The 15,536-nt window shown below is 42.6% G+C and overlaps 1 protein-coding gene across 11 annotated transcripts in view; it reads right to left on the bottom strand.

The window, feature by feature from the left end:
* The window catches only part of PLEKHA5 (pleckstrin homology domain containing A5), a 1,381,245-nt gene that overhangs the window by 345,672 nt on the left and 1,020,037 nt on the right, over nt 1-15,536 (bottom strand). The gene's annotated exons all lie outside the window — the stretch shown is intronic.

Raw genomic sequence — 15,536 nt, 5'->3', positions numbered from 1 at the left:
TCCTCCTGCCCATTACACTAATCTGGCTATCCAACTTGGGGACAAACGCTTAGCTTACATCTACAACTATTTCCTGTAGCTTTTAGAGCAGTAAAAGCAAAATATAAAGATATCTTCATGCTGGATACAGGCCAACCTCAACACAGATTCTAAAAGAGGAGTGCCCGCGGCACCATGCTTGTTTAATGACAAGGAACAGTGCATCGAACAACATGGACTTGGCATTTAATTTCTTAATGTGATAATATCACTACTTTCATTCCACTTTCAGATCAGGATCTACACGTTCTCGACCAACTGATTGTGGTCTCTGTTATCCACCTTGCCAATACAGCTAATGGACTGGCTTTTGGAATTGGAAGCAGCAATATCTTAATGGGGAATAATGACTGTAACATACCCTTTCTCATATTAAAAGAATCCGTCTTTTCACTCTCTCATGTTGAACTGTCTTCTGGAGCTTTAGTCATCCACAGTGACAATTGATCAACCAATAACTCGGAAGTTCGCAGGAATCTATCCAGACAAGTACGGATCTTTTTATTCCACTTGTATTGCACTACTTTTAGACACTCTACAACACAGCTCTTATTTTACGAAAGAGACAGCACAGAGATATTATGGGGCTGCCCAATTCTTCGCCATTCTGTACCCAAGTTACATAATGAAACTGTCCATCTATGAGATATAACAAGTTGCTAAAAAGTTAGGAGCCTATGAACTCAACTACCTTGCCTTAGATTTGATTTCTAACTGATTATAAACCCAATTGACTGTGACTTTGCCAAACAGAATAGCTCTTGATTCTGGTCTGGTAGATGAAGGTGGAGTTTGAGCAATTATAGGAGCATAATGATGCACCTATACCACGAAAACTTCTCTCAACATTCATGAACAGAGTTCATATATGGGTAAGTGTAAAGGGATTACACACCACTGATGACAACCTTTATTTTTATTTGGTTTTGAAAAGCATTGTTAGAGAATAGGGAAAGTAGACTCTTTCGTATTTAATAGTAATTTCCATTGTTATTTTGCTGATTTACATTCTTGTCCAAGCATGGATTGCCTGCCCCTCAAGTCTTTCTAGAAGCAATGGTACATCCTCATCTTACCCTGCAAGGACTTTAGATTCTAAGAATGCTGATAATGGCTGAGATCCAATTAAGGTTCTTTAGAATGTCATGCAAGTATTATACAGAACAGGAAGTTGAGTGACTGATGAGTATTGCAATGCATGGAAGGTTGGGTAAATAGTTGGTTGTATGCAAAATTGCATTAGAATAACCATAAATAGGGCCTCTGGAATCATGTAATTCTGCAGCCTCTGCAATTTTCGAATGATTATGGATTCTTAGCAGTTGCCACATAATCCATCACCTGCCACATAATCTGCAGATTTTAACATAAAAATATTATTGTTTCTAACTGAAACAAAATCCAAAGTTACAAAAACTATGGCACCTCAGATTCCTGTGCACTGGAAAGCTTTTCTGCAAAGGTTATCTGGTCATATTTCAGTTGCCTATTGTGTGATTTGGGTGTTAAATTGGTACTAATTAAGGTGAATGCTTTTCTGAGATACTGTTACCAGGTGTAAAAAAATGACAATAATGAAGTAATACCATCACAAAATGTGCCACATAAGTTGCCTTTTCTTGCTGCGTGATTTGGTCACCCTTGCGGCAAAAGTTGGCCCTCTTCTGCCACATAGTTCTAGCGGCCCTGACCATAAAGTGCTCAACCATGTTTTCTTGCTCATGCAAACACTGTTCAAAGAAATGGCTGACTCTGACATTGAGCTCTTCTCACCTATAGGGTCCGGAAGTGAGAAAATGAAGACCAGCTTGCTCAACAGAAATGTTTGCATATTTTTTTATTACGACTGATGGAAAAAAACTATTCACAATGGAGATCATGATCTACAAAAATATTAGATCTGGTGCAACAAATTGTAGGAGAAAAGGAAGGTTTTTAATTGGAGTCTGAAAGGTAATAATAAGGAAGTTGTTCCTAAACTTGGTAGTGAGCAGGGAAGTGGATTCAAAAACCTTCATGACTGCCTAGAAGGTATACATGCCTGGATGTCTAACTCAAGGCTCAAGCTCAATGGGTCAAAGACCGAGCTTATGCTCTTAGGACACCAACCACCATCCCTCCCCACTGCTATGTGGCCTTCATGCCTAGGACCCATTCCCCAGCCTAAAACTGAAATCAAAAGTCTAGGCTTCTGGCTGGAACAGAATCTTTCCATGACAACACAAGCCAAAAAAACAGCTAGCACCTGTGTTGGTCTACTTCGATCCACCAGGAAGATTCTTCCACTACTTCCCGCAACCTCCCAGAAAATGCTTATGCAAGGTCTAATATTATCAAGATTGGACTATTGCAATGCCCTTTTTTTGGGTGCCCCTGAAGCCACGCTCAATGTCCTGCAGCGAACACAAAATGCCGCTGCAAGGATACTCACTGGCACCCCCCGTAGAGTTTCAGCCAAACCTGCCCTTAAGACACTGCATTGGTTGCCGATACGCGAAAGGGTCAAATTCAAGTCCCTTTGTACCACCCATAGAGCTATGCAAAACCAAGGACCCCCAATGCTGAAATCCATGCTCTACCCATACACCCCGAACAGACCCTTACGGTCAGCGCAAGGCAACCTGGCCAAGGTCCACCGAACTAAAAGAGCTCGTACTGGTGGACGCCGTTTCTCGGTGGTCGCCGCAACCCTCTGGAACTCTCTCCCAATCCAACTCCGGTCTGAACCTAATCATATGAAATTCCGAAAACTTCTCAAAACTCACCTTTTCCCACAATAACCTTTTCTCTTCCCCTCAGCCTCTACCCTCAGTAGTTGGTCTACAATCACAGCGCTGGGACGCTTCCGGGCAGCCATGCGCTATACAAATCCCAAATTCATTCATTCATTCATTCATTGAAATCCCATTATTGCGTTCTGAAGCTTGACACCTTAACCAAACAGACACCTTTTGATCTCAGGTCCATAAGCAGATTGTATAAAGAGAAAAGGGTTTCCATTTAAGAATTTGTCTTCTTGTTTGAGACAGATTTGTGGCAAAGGCATAATGACTTGAACTGGAATTCTTCATGGACTGGGAGCCAGTGTAATGCATTTAACGCATTTGAAAGATGTAAAATTGCCCATAGTGACAGTTTGGGTCTGGCCTTGGAGAAACAACGTAAACCAGGCCAGGACTGTCGCAGCAATACCAGTGGGCTCAAGCCTAGTAGGATGGTATGGGATAAAGTGTTGGTGCCATTGACAGATTTAATAACAACATAGCAGCTACTGCATTATCACCCAGAATAGATCTGATATACTCTAAGGTATTACCTACAAAAGTGTCAGTTGAGAGTACCTTTCGGAAACACACCTGGGCGCTATCCATCCACCTACGCCACTCAAGGTGATTTGAGAGCGAGTTTTGAACTACAATTTCCATCATCTTTGCATACAGAGGAAGAAGGGAAATAGGACGAAAGTTTGCCTAAATGGCTGGGTCAAGCAATGGCTTCTTGAACAAAGGGGAGAGCATCGCTGCCTTCCATCTGCCAGAGACTATTCCAGAGAAAATGGAGGAATTACTAATTAGGATATGGTATGGCAAAATTGTATTAGTATTTCTTTTTATTTGCTGGATGGAACAAAGATCTCCTGAAGATAAAAAGCTAATTTTATTAAATGTTGTTAAGGTCCCAACTTCAGAGGCGGGAGAGAAAACATTGCCCACGTTCTCACCAAGGGGTTTAAGGTCGATGCTCTTTTCACCTCCAACTTCACCTGAAAAATTCCTACTAGATCACCAATTTTTTATGGAAAAAATTGGGTAAATTGTAGCAAAGGATTTGCAATATTTTTGGGATGATATCACATTCGGGTCAAAATATATATTTTAAACAGAAGGCTAATCTAATAGGGCTTGTGGATTCTAGGATCTGGTTTTGGTAAAAAGAGCCTTTATATTTTTTGCCTACTTAATGATGATGGTGTAAATGGACTGAGTATGCATATTTTCTTTTGGCGCATTGTTTGTTCACCAGATGCTTTTCAGTCCCTTGCCTTCGTTTTTAAACTTTCTAAATCTTCATTGCCCCAGGGAGCCGATAGTTTGGCTCCTCTTGAGTTTAAGAGATTTACTAGGATCACGGAGTCTAAGGAAGCAGGGAGTCATGCTTCCATACATTGCTATTGCAAACACAGATGGTCCTCTCTCAGAGGAAAGGGAAATGCAGTAAGCGCCTTTTCCCACAACGGACTATCCAGCTAATTCCAAGGTCTGATTAGGAGCCTAACTGAGTGAGAGAAAGATAGGGTGTGTGGGATAATTGCCAGACTATTTGAAGGTCATTTAATTTGTTGCAATCTCAAATGAAACACTTAAACTGTATTTAAGAATTAAATCAAAAGCACCTATTCGAATCATAAGCACTGTCAACTGCAGATATCAAATACAAGACTGAGGATTTTCTGTGGATGCCTGGGTGGAGAATGCCCCTGTGTTTAGCTTGCCAAACAGTGCTCGAGTGATAAAAATGTCATGGAGTGTCACATCTGAATGGCTGATCATACAAGGCCATTTTGTGTTTAGAATCCAGATTGGTCATCTGGGCGGGCGACAACAGAATAAATCTTTTTTGGGCAGGTACATGGGAGTGTTAGGAAACTAGGTGTTCCAGTTGTGCATGAAATTTGTGATTTGAACTTCGTCGGGGAGCTTGCTTCCTTTACTCATGCTAGAGGAAACTATAGGTGGTTGGATCTTTGATTCACGGGCTGTTCATTTGTTTTGGGAGGATAACCCCTTTCAGGGTATCAGTGGCAAGAAAAAAGATTTTATTTAACATACCACAATACCTGGTTCCAGCTGAGCATATCAACAATTGTACTGTGTTAATCAAAAACCCACAAGGAACAACTTAGGCTGGCGCATTGATGCCACAGCATCAGTCCTGGTTCCCGGTTAAAAGCTGGAGCCTCAGGCACATTTTCAGCTGAACAATAATAAACCTAGTTGGGTTAATGAACACTCTGATATATGTTGCTCATTCTGCACATCATCCACACGTAGAACACAGAGCAGAGGTCGAAGAGACTAACTGCTGTCATAAGGTTGTAGTTGACACAATAGACCCTTTAAAATACTTACTGAGCTTCTGAGGGTGCAACAAGTACAAGAGTTAGTGCTCTACGTTTTCCAAAAGGCAGGACTCAAAACCCCTTTAGAGCCATTAAGCAAAGGATTAAAAAATTGCGCTGGTTCATTCACAAGGTCCTAAAAGGGATTTTTTCCCCCACGATTGTATCTGGGTAATGGCTGGAAAACTGGAATTAATTCTGGGACCTTGACCGTTTATGTTTTTTCAGCACTACTCGTGTCCAAGGGCTTCAATGGGAGTCTCATTATCAAGAATGGAAGGACCAAGTCTACGCCTCACTCTCAGGGACATATGGGGCCTGTGGGGCCTGTAAAGGCACATTTGCCAGAATCTTTAATTTCATTTGTGAATTCCAGAGGCCTTCTAGCTCATGACGATTCTAAACCCAACACCACTTAAAGCGAGGCACAGGTGTCAGTCTCTGTCATCGTCTTTTTCCATTTGTTGAAACAATAAAACACGAAGGATTTTAGTCCTGGTGAGGCATAAATGAAGAAAAGCAAATAAAACGTGTTTACCTGACTGGCTGACTCAACTTCAAGGATGCTCCAGAGTCGCGGCTCCTTTATTTAAAGTGTTTTATATAGCGCTGGCTAGACCCGGAGGTATCAGAGTGGAGAGGGAACTGATGGGTAGGCAGAGGCAACAGCCCTTTTATACTCATGTTTTTTACACGTGGTCAGTGCTCCGCAGTGTTAAAGCAATATCCTGGTAAATAAGTGACATGGTCACAGCATGTTATAAATGTTCTGGGGTAGCCGCATTTCTTCCAACAGATAAGAAATCTGTATAAAGTCAGGCCTATTAGATTACACTAAATTGAATAACTATTTAACCTAGTTTTTGCACTCAGAGGACCCGATTAACACCTCAGATGTCTTCGCGAAGCAAAAGTTTTTATTTGGTGTTTTTTGTTTAGTAAAACACAAAACCAAACCATGGCTGAATCCCAGGCAAACCACAGTCGGGATTCCGCAGAGGTCAGCTCAGGCAGGGATATTATTATGGGTGGACAGAGAGAGACCACTCCAACCATTTGAAATTAAATGGAAAAAAAACAAGCTCTCCCCCGTGCGTTTTTGAGATAATATCTGTAGGTGATTAGGGGATTCCCGAACCTAGTGAGATAATAATACCACAACTATAAAAATTTAGTGAACAAGACAACAATGGATGTGTGACATTTTTGAATGCCCCAAGAACATCATAAAAAGGCGAAACCAGATCATGTCACTGAATGTGTTTCCATGAAAGGAGATAACGTACCTGTGCAACTAACAACGGTTAAATGAAACCGAAATGAAACCACAGGGTTCTAAATTCGGACTTCTAGTTATGAAGCGAAGTGCGGCATTTAACAGCTCCTACAAGGAACACCTCTAAGAGGCATAATGCAAGTTTGCTGTCTTGCTTAAACTTACAAAAAACCCTTGACAGAGCTGTCACCAGATTTGCAAATCATATTTTTCTTTTTGGATTTACCCTGTGCGCTTTAGTTTCATTATTATTTCCAGTATCATTTTCCAGCAAAATAACAGAAGAATTAAGACAGCACCTGGCACTCTGAGAGCGCGAGGCAGAAGTGGGCGAAGGAGAGGTATATAATTTAACTACCGTTTCCTCCTGTTAAGTGCATAAAACCACAGGAACCGCTCAAGAGGTCACTTAGCAATCAGTCAAGGTTAATGTTTTCTCCCTTCTAAGGAGATCTCAACAAACTAACTGTTCATCAAGAAGAATCCACGCAGGTAAAAATTAAGTATGTGCAGATCTTCTCTTGCAATTCTACAGCCAAAGAGTAGACATGAAGAAAATGTTCCTGCAAAAATATTACTGAAAACATGTACAGGAAGCTACGACTGTCTAGGAACTACTACTATACAATTTATTATAACAGTAAAAAAGTAAGCATTTCCTAAAAACCTTCACTTTAAGAGGCACTTTGTTTATGACTCAAAACCTAAAAAACACTGAAATTATTTAGCTATGGTTAGCTAAAGAACCGCAACATCTCCCACACAACGCATTGCTTAGGACTACACCCAAATTAGAGGACATATTGGAAACTACATTACTGACCCAGAAATACCTATTACATTACAAGATGCAAGGCTAATGCGGGTTAACTCAAAAGAAATGCATAGCTTGACCGACATCAACAAGATGTTCTCACAAATAATTTTGATGAAGGCGAAACACTGGAACTGTTACTCTCACAACTCAGCAAAAGATTCCCAGACACTAAACGCAGATGTAAGGCCGCAGTACAACAGTCAAGGTATAGATGTCCCTACAGAAATTATGTCTATACATTTAGGTTGCCCCAATTATGTCAACAAGCAATTAAGATTGTTATACATACTAACTGTATTTGTGAGGTTGTAGAACCAGTGTGAACATCTTAATTTCCCTGGTGAGGTTACACATGGTAAATATCGTACATTTCTCTCATCAGCAAACCAATACACACAGAGCTACTGTTTGTGACTGTTACAACACAGATGTCATTGATAAAGTCATATGGGATGCTATTTCAGATGCCATCTTTGGAAATTGAGATCCTAAGTCATGGTTAGAGTTGTGGTAGTGTACCTCACCATAGCTGGCAAGTCTCATTTTTATGAGATTTGGAACCTAATCATAACATCTCTGGAACTAAGGATTTTAAGGATCTCCTGTGTTTTTCTCTAAAGTTGGCTCGAAGCGAGCCATAATTAGACGTAATACATGTTTTGTTTTGTTTTTTTCATCGTAAACTTGAAACTAGGCTAGGATTTTGCATGCACCTCTGCCTTCAGTACACTTTAGTGATGTGCTTTGGAGCTGCACAGAAAGCTGTGGCCTTGCTAAACAACTGCATAGCTGCCAAGGTTTCAGATTGCCTAAGTGTGACATTTTCATATTTCAGTGTAATATGCGTGACATTTCAATGACTGAGTGACACACTGAAGACCAGGAAGCATATATAAATATCAGAAATTACACACCGATGAGCAACGAGAAACTCTAAGAAGATCTTAAAACTGCTGAAATTGACATATGGCTTTGCTATCGGTGACTGCTATAATTTCTACTGTAATGCTCTTTGTCTATCACATATGGCCGAACACCATCGTGTAGCCTTTTATCATCTATTTAATTCCTAAAGCACTCTAACATCTTTAGGTCCCTCTCTAACAAATAGTTCATTTGCTTTATAGTTCTGCTCCTACCAATGTAGGGTGTCTGGGCACTTCATATCAGACACACATTATACCATCACGATGACTCTTTCGTGGGTACTCCAGTCTAGCAAATGTTATTCGTAGCACATTTCAGGCCAGCAGGATATTCGAAATCGAAAAAAATCCCACAGTGTCACTTGTGAGTGTGACCTTAGTAGTAACACAGGCTGGCACGGACTGCAGGTGGCAGCTGCCTGGCCACGCGCTGCCATTCATTGTTTAAATCACACAGGCTGGCTGGTGGCACTTACTTGGGCAGTAGTACGGAGGAGTGTTGCTCGAACTGCTTGACACGCGACGCCGTCTCTCTCTGTAAGGCAGCGGCTGCAGGCTCACTTAGGCCGCAAGCCACTGCGCACCGCAGTAATTTGGGTTGGCCGGCCACGTCAATTATATTCAAATCACCCTCCAGGCTGGCAGGCCAGTGAGTCTCAGGGCTGGGCCGTCCTCCAGTGACACGCAGACTCTGTCCTGGCGGCCGCGATGCAACCCGGGCGGGTCACTCACTCTAGGGCTCCCTCAAGTCTGGCTGCATTATTGAATTGAGGGGGTTAAGTAACACGGCTGATAGCGCACGGCCGTGCTTGTGCGAGCTGTGCTTGCGGCAGGCAGTGCGACACTGTATGCATCATATTTGAAAACATTTGCGGAGCCGCGCAAAATACAGGTAGCAGACACTTTTCGTTTACAAACTTCCCCGACCGGCCTTGGCAGCAGGATGTGACGTCCTGCCCCATGCGCCCTCAAGCACACAACATCATCCTGATTAGCCGGGGATTCAAGGTGATACAGTGTATCAGTCACAGTGAGTCACCCTGCGAGCAGCCTGCCTTATAGCTCAACTGCAAGCATGGGAGAGCAGTGGGGGCGCACGGCACACGGCGCACTGCCAGACTAAACAGTTTTAAAAGCCTGCCAGCACTTCCGTGGCCGCTGTGAGACACATGCATTATGCGTGACAACGCATTTTAGTGGGGTGATGCGGAACACCACACTGAAATGTCCCACCTGACGCGTGATACTTGGCAGGCCTGCAACTGTGACAATGCTTGCTGGTCTTTCTTTCAAAGCCCTCCTGGGTCACCTTTACATAATTAATGAAGATCTACGGTAGAAGTCGCCTTGGTCACAGAAGGTTGAGGCCAAGGTACCCAACTGTTTTGTGTAATTTTTTATCCGCAGGTTGGTTTTCCTGACTCAGTTAACTCCAAATTACATGTGAAAAGCACATTTAGAATAGTTTACCTGCACTAGGAGTGCCAACTTGACAGTGGAGATCATATGATGGGGCCGCTTTTAGTTAGATTTGTCAGATTACAGTTTGTGACACGGTTCATGAATTTAACTGTCAATGTAACAGTAAAACTTAAATATTAAACAAATAGGGACAGACCTATACCAAAACACAAATAAAACAAGTTATTGTGCTCTGTCTGCATGCCAAATTTAATGCATCTCACCCAAGTGAGACTCAACATATACCACCGGTACTAAGGTCCCTACAGCAATACCTAGAAGCAGCACAGCTAAGTAACATGTCCCAAAATTAATTTCCCTCATGTCAGTTACAATACGCACTTAATGTCCATAATAGCTAGTGTCCAGGTGTAAGACATCCATGTTAAAGGCCTGCAGTTTCTACCGCAGCACTGTGACCTATAAACGCAGGGCTTGTACTGTAAGCACTGTGACCTATAAATGCAGGGCTTGTACTGTAAGCAGTGTTTCCTATTAAGGCAGGGCTAGTGCTGTAAGCACTGTGACCTATTAAGGCAGGGCTAGTGCTGTAAGCACTGTGACCTATAAACGCAGGGCTTGTACCATACGCACGGTGACCTGTAAACGCACTGCTAGTGCAGTAAGAACTGTGTCCTATAAACACAGGGCTAGCGCTGTATGCACTGTCCGAACAGGCATGGCTAGTGCTGTAAACACTGTGTCCTATAAACGCAGTGCTAGTGCTGTAAGCACTGTGTCATATAAAGGCTTGACTAGTGCTGTAAGAACTGTGACCTACAAAAACAGGGCTATTGCTGTCAGCACTGCGACTGTTAAACGCAGGGCTAGTGATGTAAGCAATGACTTATAAACGCAGGGCTAGTACTGTAAGCACTGTGTCCTATAAACGCAGGGCTAGTGCAGTAAGCACTGTGACCTATAAACGCAGGGCTAGTACTGTAAGCAATGACTTCTAAACGCAGGGCTAGCGCTGTAAGCACTGTGATCTATAAACACAGGGTTAGTACTGTAAGCAATGACTTCTAAACGAAGGGCTAGTAATGTGGAAGCAACGACCTATAAAGGCAGGGGTAATGCTGTAAGCAAGGACTTTTAAATGCAGGGCTAGTAATGTAAGCAATGACCCATAAACGCAGGGCTTGTGCTGTAAGCAACGACTTAGAAACGCAGGGCTAGCACTGTGAGACGATTCACCCAGAGGATTGGCACCAGGTCAAGCAGATTTGATGTACAAATCTATCGCACATCGAAGCCCTTGGAAAAGTCAAACTGGTTCATGGAATTTGCCTGCTTCAGTAGCCTTGTGATTTACATTGAGTCGCAGGTTACCGCGCCAGAAAGCATTTCTGCAGATTTAGGTTTCTGTATAAACTGACAATCGTCCACAGGGAGTTTCTAGATACGCCAATTTTACTAGGTGTAAAACACATGCGAAAACTTTCAATAAAAAAATTAAGGATATTTTAAGGGGACATTCATCGTAGAGAAAAAACTGTTCTCTCTGTCCAGTCCTGACTAACGGTCACCAACAAAAAGGCATTTGCTAGGATTTTGAGATCTATCCTGACATCTATATGCTGCAATACAATAAATCATTCACTAGGTGGTGCTTTAAATCAGCTGTGCAGAGAATGGTGAGGGTTCCACCCTACTGCCTACCAACTTTAGCATACAATCTAACGCCCTTCTTATGAGGAACAATGGATGAGGCAGTGGTTTGAGTTCACGGGCATAATAGGGGAAGGTGGCGGGCCTAATGCCCTACTCCACTGCTCTCTAGGGGAACGCAATGTATTTTTTTGCAATTTTATATAGTGTGAACTCTACTTTAAGTTGCATTACAGCTGCTTTTTTCAGGCATGGGGAGTTTAAGTAATCTGCCCAGAATCACAGGATGCTTGAGCCTCCCGCCACACTCGAACATCGCTCCCCACTTCAGAGTTGGCCGCCCCAGCCGTTGAGACAAATCCTCTCCTCGCTCTGGCCAAAGAAAGCTCATTTGTGAGCAAGCACACAAAGCATATGCTCCCCACCAACACCAGTAGCTGAAGTGTAAATTTGTACCATGCGATTTAATAAATGGGTCACGGATGACCTTCAAACCATCAAGCTGGCTTCCACTTGTTCTGAGGGTAAGTGAGGCACAGTGAGGAGTACGCACAGTGGTAGCCCTTGGAAGGAGAGGCACCTCATCTGCTCAAGGTGGGCTACTGTGGCCCACTAATTAACAACTCTCATTCTTAAAAGGTTATCGACAACTCGCGCCAGCGCTGTCATGCATAATATAACCGTCTCTAAAATACCTGATTTGTAGTCGAATGCTCTGAAGTGCTGCTGTACAGTCACAGAGGCTGATATTTTCAACCGTAGTAAATATCTGACAAAGTTCACATGGAAAGCAAAGGACTTCTGGATCAATAAGGCTGGGGAACCGCCATAGCCACAAGGTGTACTTGAATATAAACAATAGGAACCCACAATAGTGTTATAAATAAATGACAAAAAAAATATATACTGCGTTTGCTGCATTTAGAATATAATCAATTAAAGAGCAAGCATTCAAATATTTTCTAATAATCCAGAGCTGTGGGTAGAACAGTTCGAAGGGAAGCTGGAGGCCCCCAGATAAACTGCTAGCAAGCCATGAAACTGGGGCATCACACCTCTCTTAGTTTTCCCGAATTTGCCGCATCGCTAGACTTTATGCCAAAGGTGACTGTCTAGTTGACCTTTATGGACATGTCACACTTGGCTGAGCCAAGCATCAATAAGTATTGCACGCTTACACTATTTTCCACACCAGTAGGTGGCATGGACTGGAACGTGCATCAGGTTGCTGAATTCCAGAAGGTGGACAGCTTTAAAGGACACTTGGGGCCGTATTAAAGATGGTGCCCCAGGGGTGCAGCAAGCGTTTGCGCCTCCTTTGCTCGCCCCCGGGGCACTTTGGTATTATAGAAAGGCACGCAGATGCTTGTGCGTCCCCTTCTATAATACCGATAGCGCACTTAAAGTGCCATCGCTATCAACAGAGGGTGTTCCCTCATTTGCATAGGAGCAAATGAGGGAATTCCTTTGACTTTGCGTCCGCGACATGTTACAGACACGAGAGCAGTCAAAGAAGCCTAAGGAGGTGCACTGACAGTGCGCCATTTAAAAGGAGGTGCACCGTCAGAGCGCCTCCTGACAGCAGCCCTCTGTAGGGGGTAAAGAGGGTCCCATGGATCCCCCAGACATCCTCTTGCAGACTGGTGCAGTCACTGAGCGGCTGCTCTGTGTTTCCACGTGGCAGCGCAAGTTTGCGCCTGCCCGGGGGGCAGCGCAAACACCATAATAGGGTGCATTATCACTGTTTGCGCCTGACGCACCTTTCAAAAGGTGTGCCGGGTGCAAACAGGGATAATCTGCAAAACGGCCCTTGGAAGGTACCCTGCAATAATTTGAGAAATTAGCTCATATATACCTTGCCTGGCTCCCCTGACAGGAAAATGATGTGCTAAAGCCATTGGCAATGCCACAATACCCCTTGCAGATGCTAGCTCCATGCCTCAAAGATTGGATAGTGTGGTGGGGGCTCATAGTGGTGGAGTAAGATACATACATTGTTAATTCTACAGGATCTGCTCGCAGCTAAATGGAAACACTTGACAACAGTGTCATAGGGATTGGTGGTCAGTTTTCATCTTTGCTTCTTCCATCCTTCCTCCCTACAACTGATGATAATTCTCTTTGAGCTACTCATACACCAATTTTAATTTTCCATACTAAGGATTTTTAAATAAAAATAATGTGCCTGCATAAGTTGTGAATTTGCAGCTAAACTAGGAATGCCTCTAGATTTTTCGTTGAGTGATGTAGTGCAGTGTTTCCCAAACTGTGGTCCGCGGACCCCCAGGGGTCCGTGACACATTCCCATGGGTCCGTAGGCAACAGTTTTAAAAGCACAGAAACATTTCTTGTATAATTAGCAGCTTTCCAGCAACAATAAAAGTGTCAAGAGAATGCCAGTGATTAATGTACTTGCTGGAGAGCAAGGAGAGTTTTGTTCAGTGGCAGCTTTGATTTAACTAATGTAGCACAGAGGGTTAATGTGCCTACTGCAAAGAACGTGTAACATGCATCTTAAAAAGTAGTATTTTATGTTCCTAGGTTAGTGGTTACTGCTTTTGTCAGAGAGTTTCTTTTGTTACTGTGCACTTCATAAGTGACAATCGTAATCTAGCAGAGGGACCTATAAACTGTCAAAGAGCTGCTTGCAAACTGCATGGTACCAGTTAGTAACTTATATTTTGTCCCAGTTATTCATTATCCTGATGCTGCTAAAATATATATTTGGGTGGAAATACATTTGTAATGTTAAAGTCAATGCTAGCCACTGTGTTATGTTCTGAATCCTGAGTGTGTGCTTTTCCAGACCAAACACTCTTTAAACATTTTATATACACACACTGATTTACATGTATGATTCAATGTCTCTATATGTGTGTGATGTAAAGTGCTCTGACATCCTACAATGGTATGAGAGATGCTATAAATCAAATGAAATACATGTGACAGAGGGGCTATTACTTCAATATAAAATACTAAGGGCCAGATGTACGATCTGTTTTTATATGCGCTAATGGGTTCGCAAACCCGTTTGCGCATGCAAAAACCCATTGGGTCATGTACATAGCCTATTTCGCGAGTCGCAATTTGTTTGCGACTCTCTAAATAGGTTTTGCAACTTGCTATTTGGAAGGGGCATTCCCTTCCAAATAGCGAGTCTCAAAACCATGTACAAGTGTTTTGCGGTCGCAAAACAGTCACAATTACCACCTACTTCAAGTAGATGGTAATGCATTCGAGAATGGGAAGGACCCCTTCCCCCTTGCAAATGCATGCAAAATTATTTTTTAAAGGCAGGCAGTGGTCCCAGGGACCTCTGCCTGCCCTTAGAAAATGAAACGAAAACGTTTCATTTTCTTTTTTTTTTTAAATGCATGGTAAACAGGCTGCATTTTTTTTTTAAAAACTGCTTTAATTAAAAGCAGTCCGAGACATGGTGGCCTGCAGAACCCAGCAGGCCACCATCGCTGGGAGGGCTGGCATTCCCAATGGGCTCGCAAATTGCGAGAGGCTCATTAATATTATTGAACCTCGCAATTTGCGACCCCATTGGGAATCCCAAACAGTGTTAAACACACTGTTGTATATTTCATTTAGCGACTCGCAATTTGCCACTCGCAATGTTTCACCAATTGCGAGGTGCTAAATGAAATGGTCGTACATCTGGCCCCAAAATCCTTAGTACTTTGAGTTTTTGTTTTGTGTGCACACGTGTGTATTTATTTCGAATTACTGTTTTAATGTTTAAAATGTAACTCATACAAGTTGCTTGGGGGACCCGGCTTTCAGTGGTGACTCAATGGGGGTCCTCAGGAGTCAAATGTTTGGGAACCACTGATGTAGTGTATTAGTAGCAACATCCTTCTACAGAAACCTATCTAAAAAAAAAAAAAAAAAAAAAGTATTCCCCTGAGGGTGATTTCAGATCCGAATCTGAATGCCAAGCTCTGAAACAGATCAAGGAAACTAAGGAATGTCACGGAAATGAGGAGACCTTAAATGATTGGAAGTAAAAATCGGAGTGGTTCCTGACACTACTATGTCAAGCTGGAATGAGAAAATCATCAGCTTTCAATACAATCTAGAAACCACACTGCAGAAAACATTCCCTCTTAAATCAATAGTCTATAGCATTCCAAGCAATGCAAGCAATACATGAGCATAAGACATCTATCAAACTACTGAATTCAAGGTGGGCTAAATGTAGAATCTGCATGAGACCTACTGGAAAATCTCCAGTTAAGACCCCTGTGACTGTTGGTCAATTTACAACTGTAAATCTCTTTT

This window comes from Lissotriton helveticus, chromosome 1_1 (assembly GCF_964261635.1).
Source record: "Lissotriton helveticus chromosome 1_1, aLisHel1.1, whole genome shotgun sequence".
NCBI classification, from domain to species: Eukaryota; Metazoa; Chordata; class Amphibia; order Caudata; family Salamandridae; genus Lissotriton; species Lissotriton helveticus.
The sequence above is the reverse complement of the archived record's forward strand: the minus strand, read 5'-3'. Positions and strand labels throughout refer to the sequence as shown.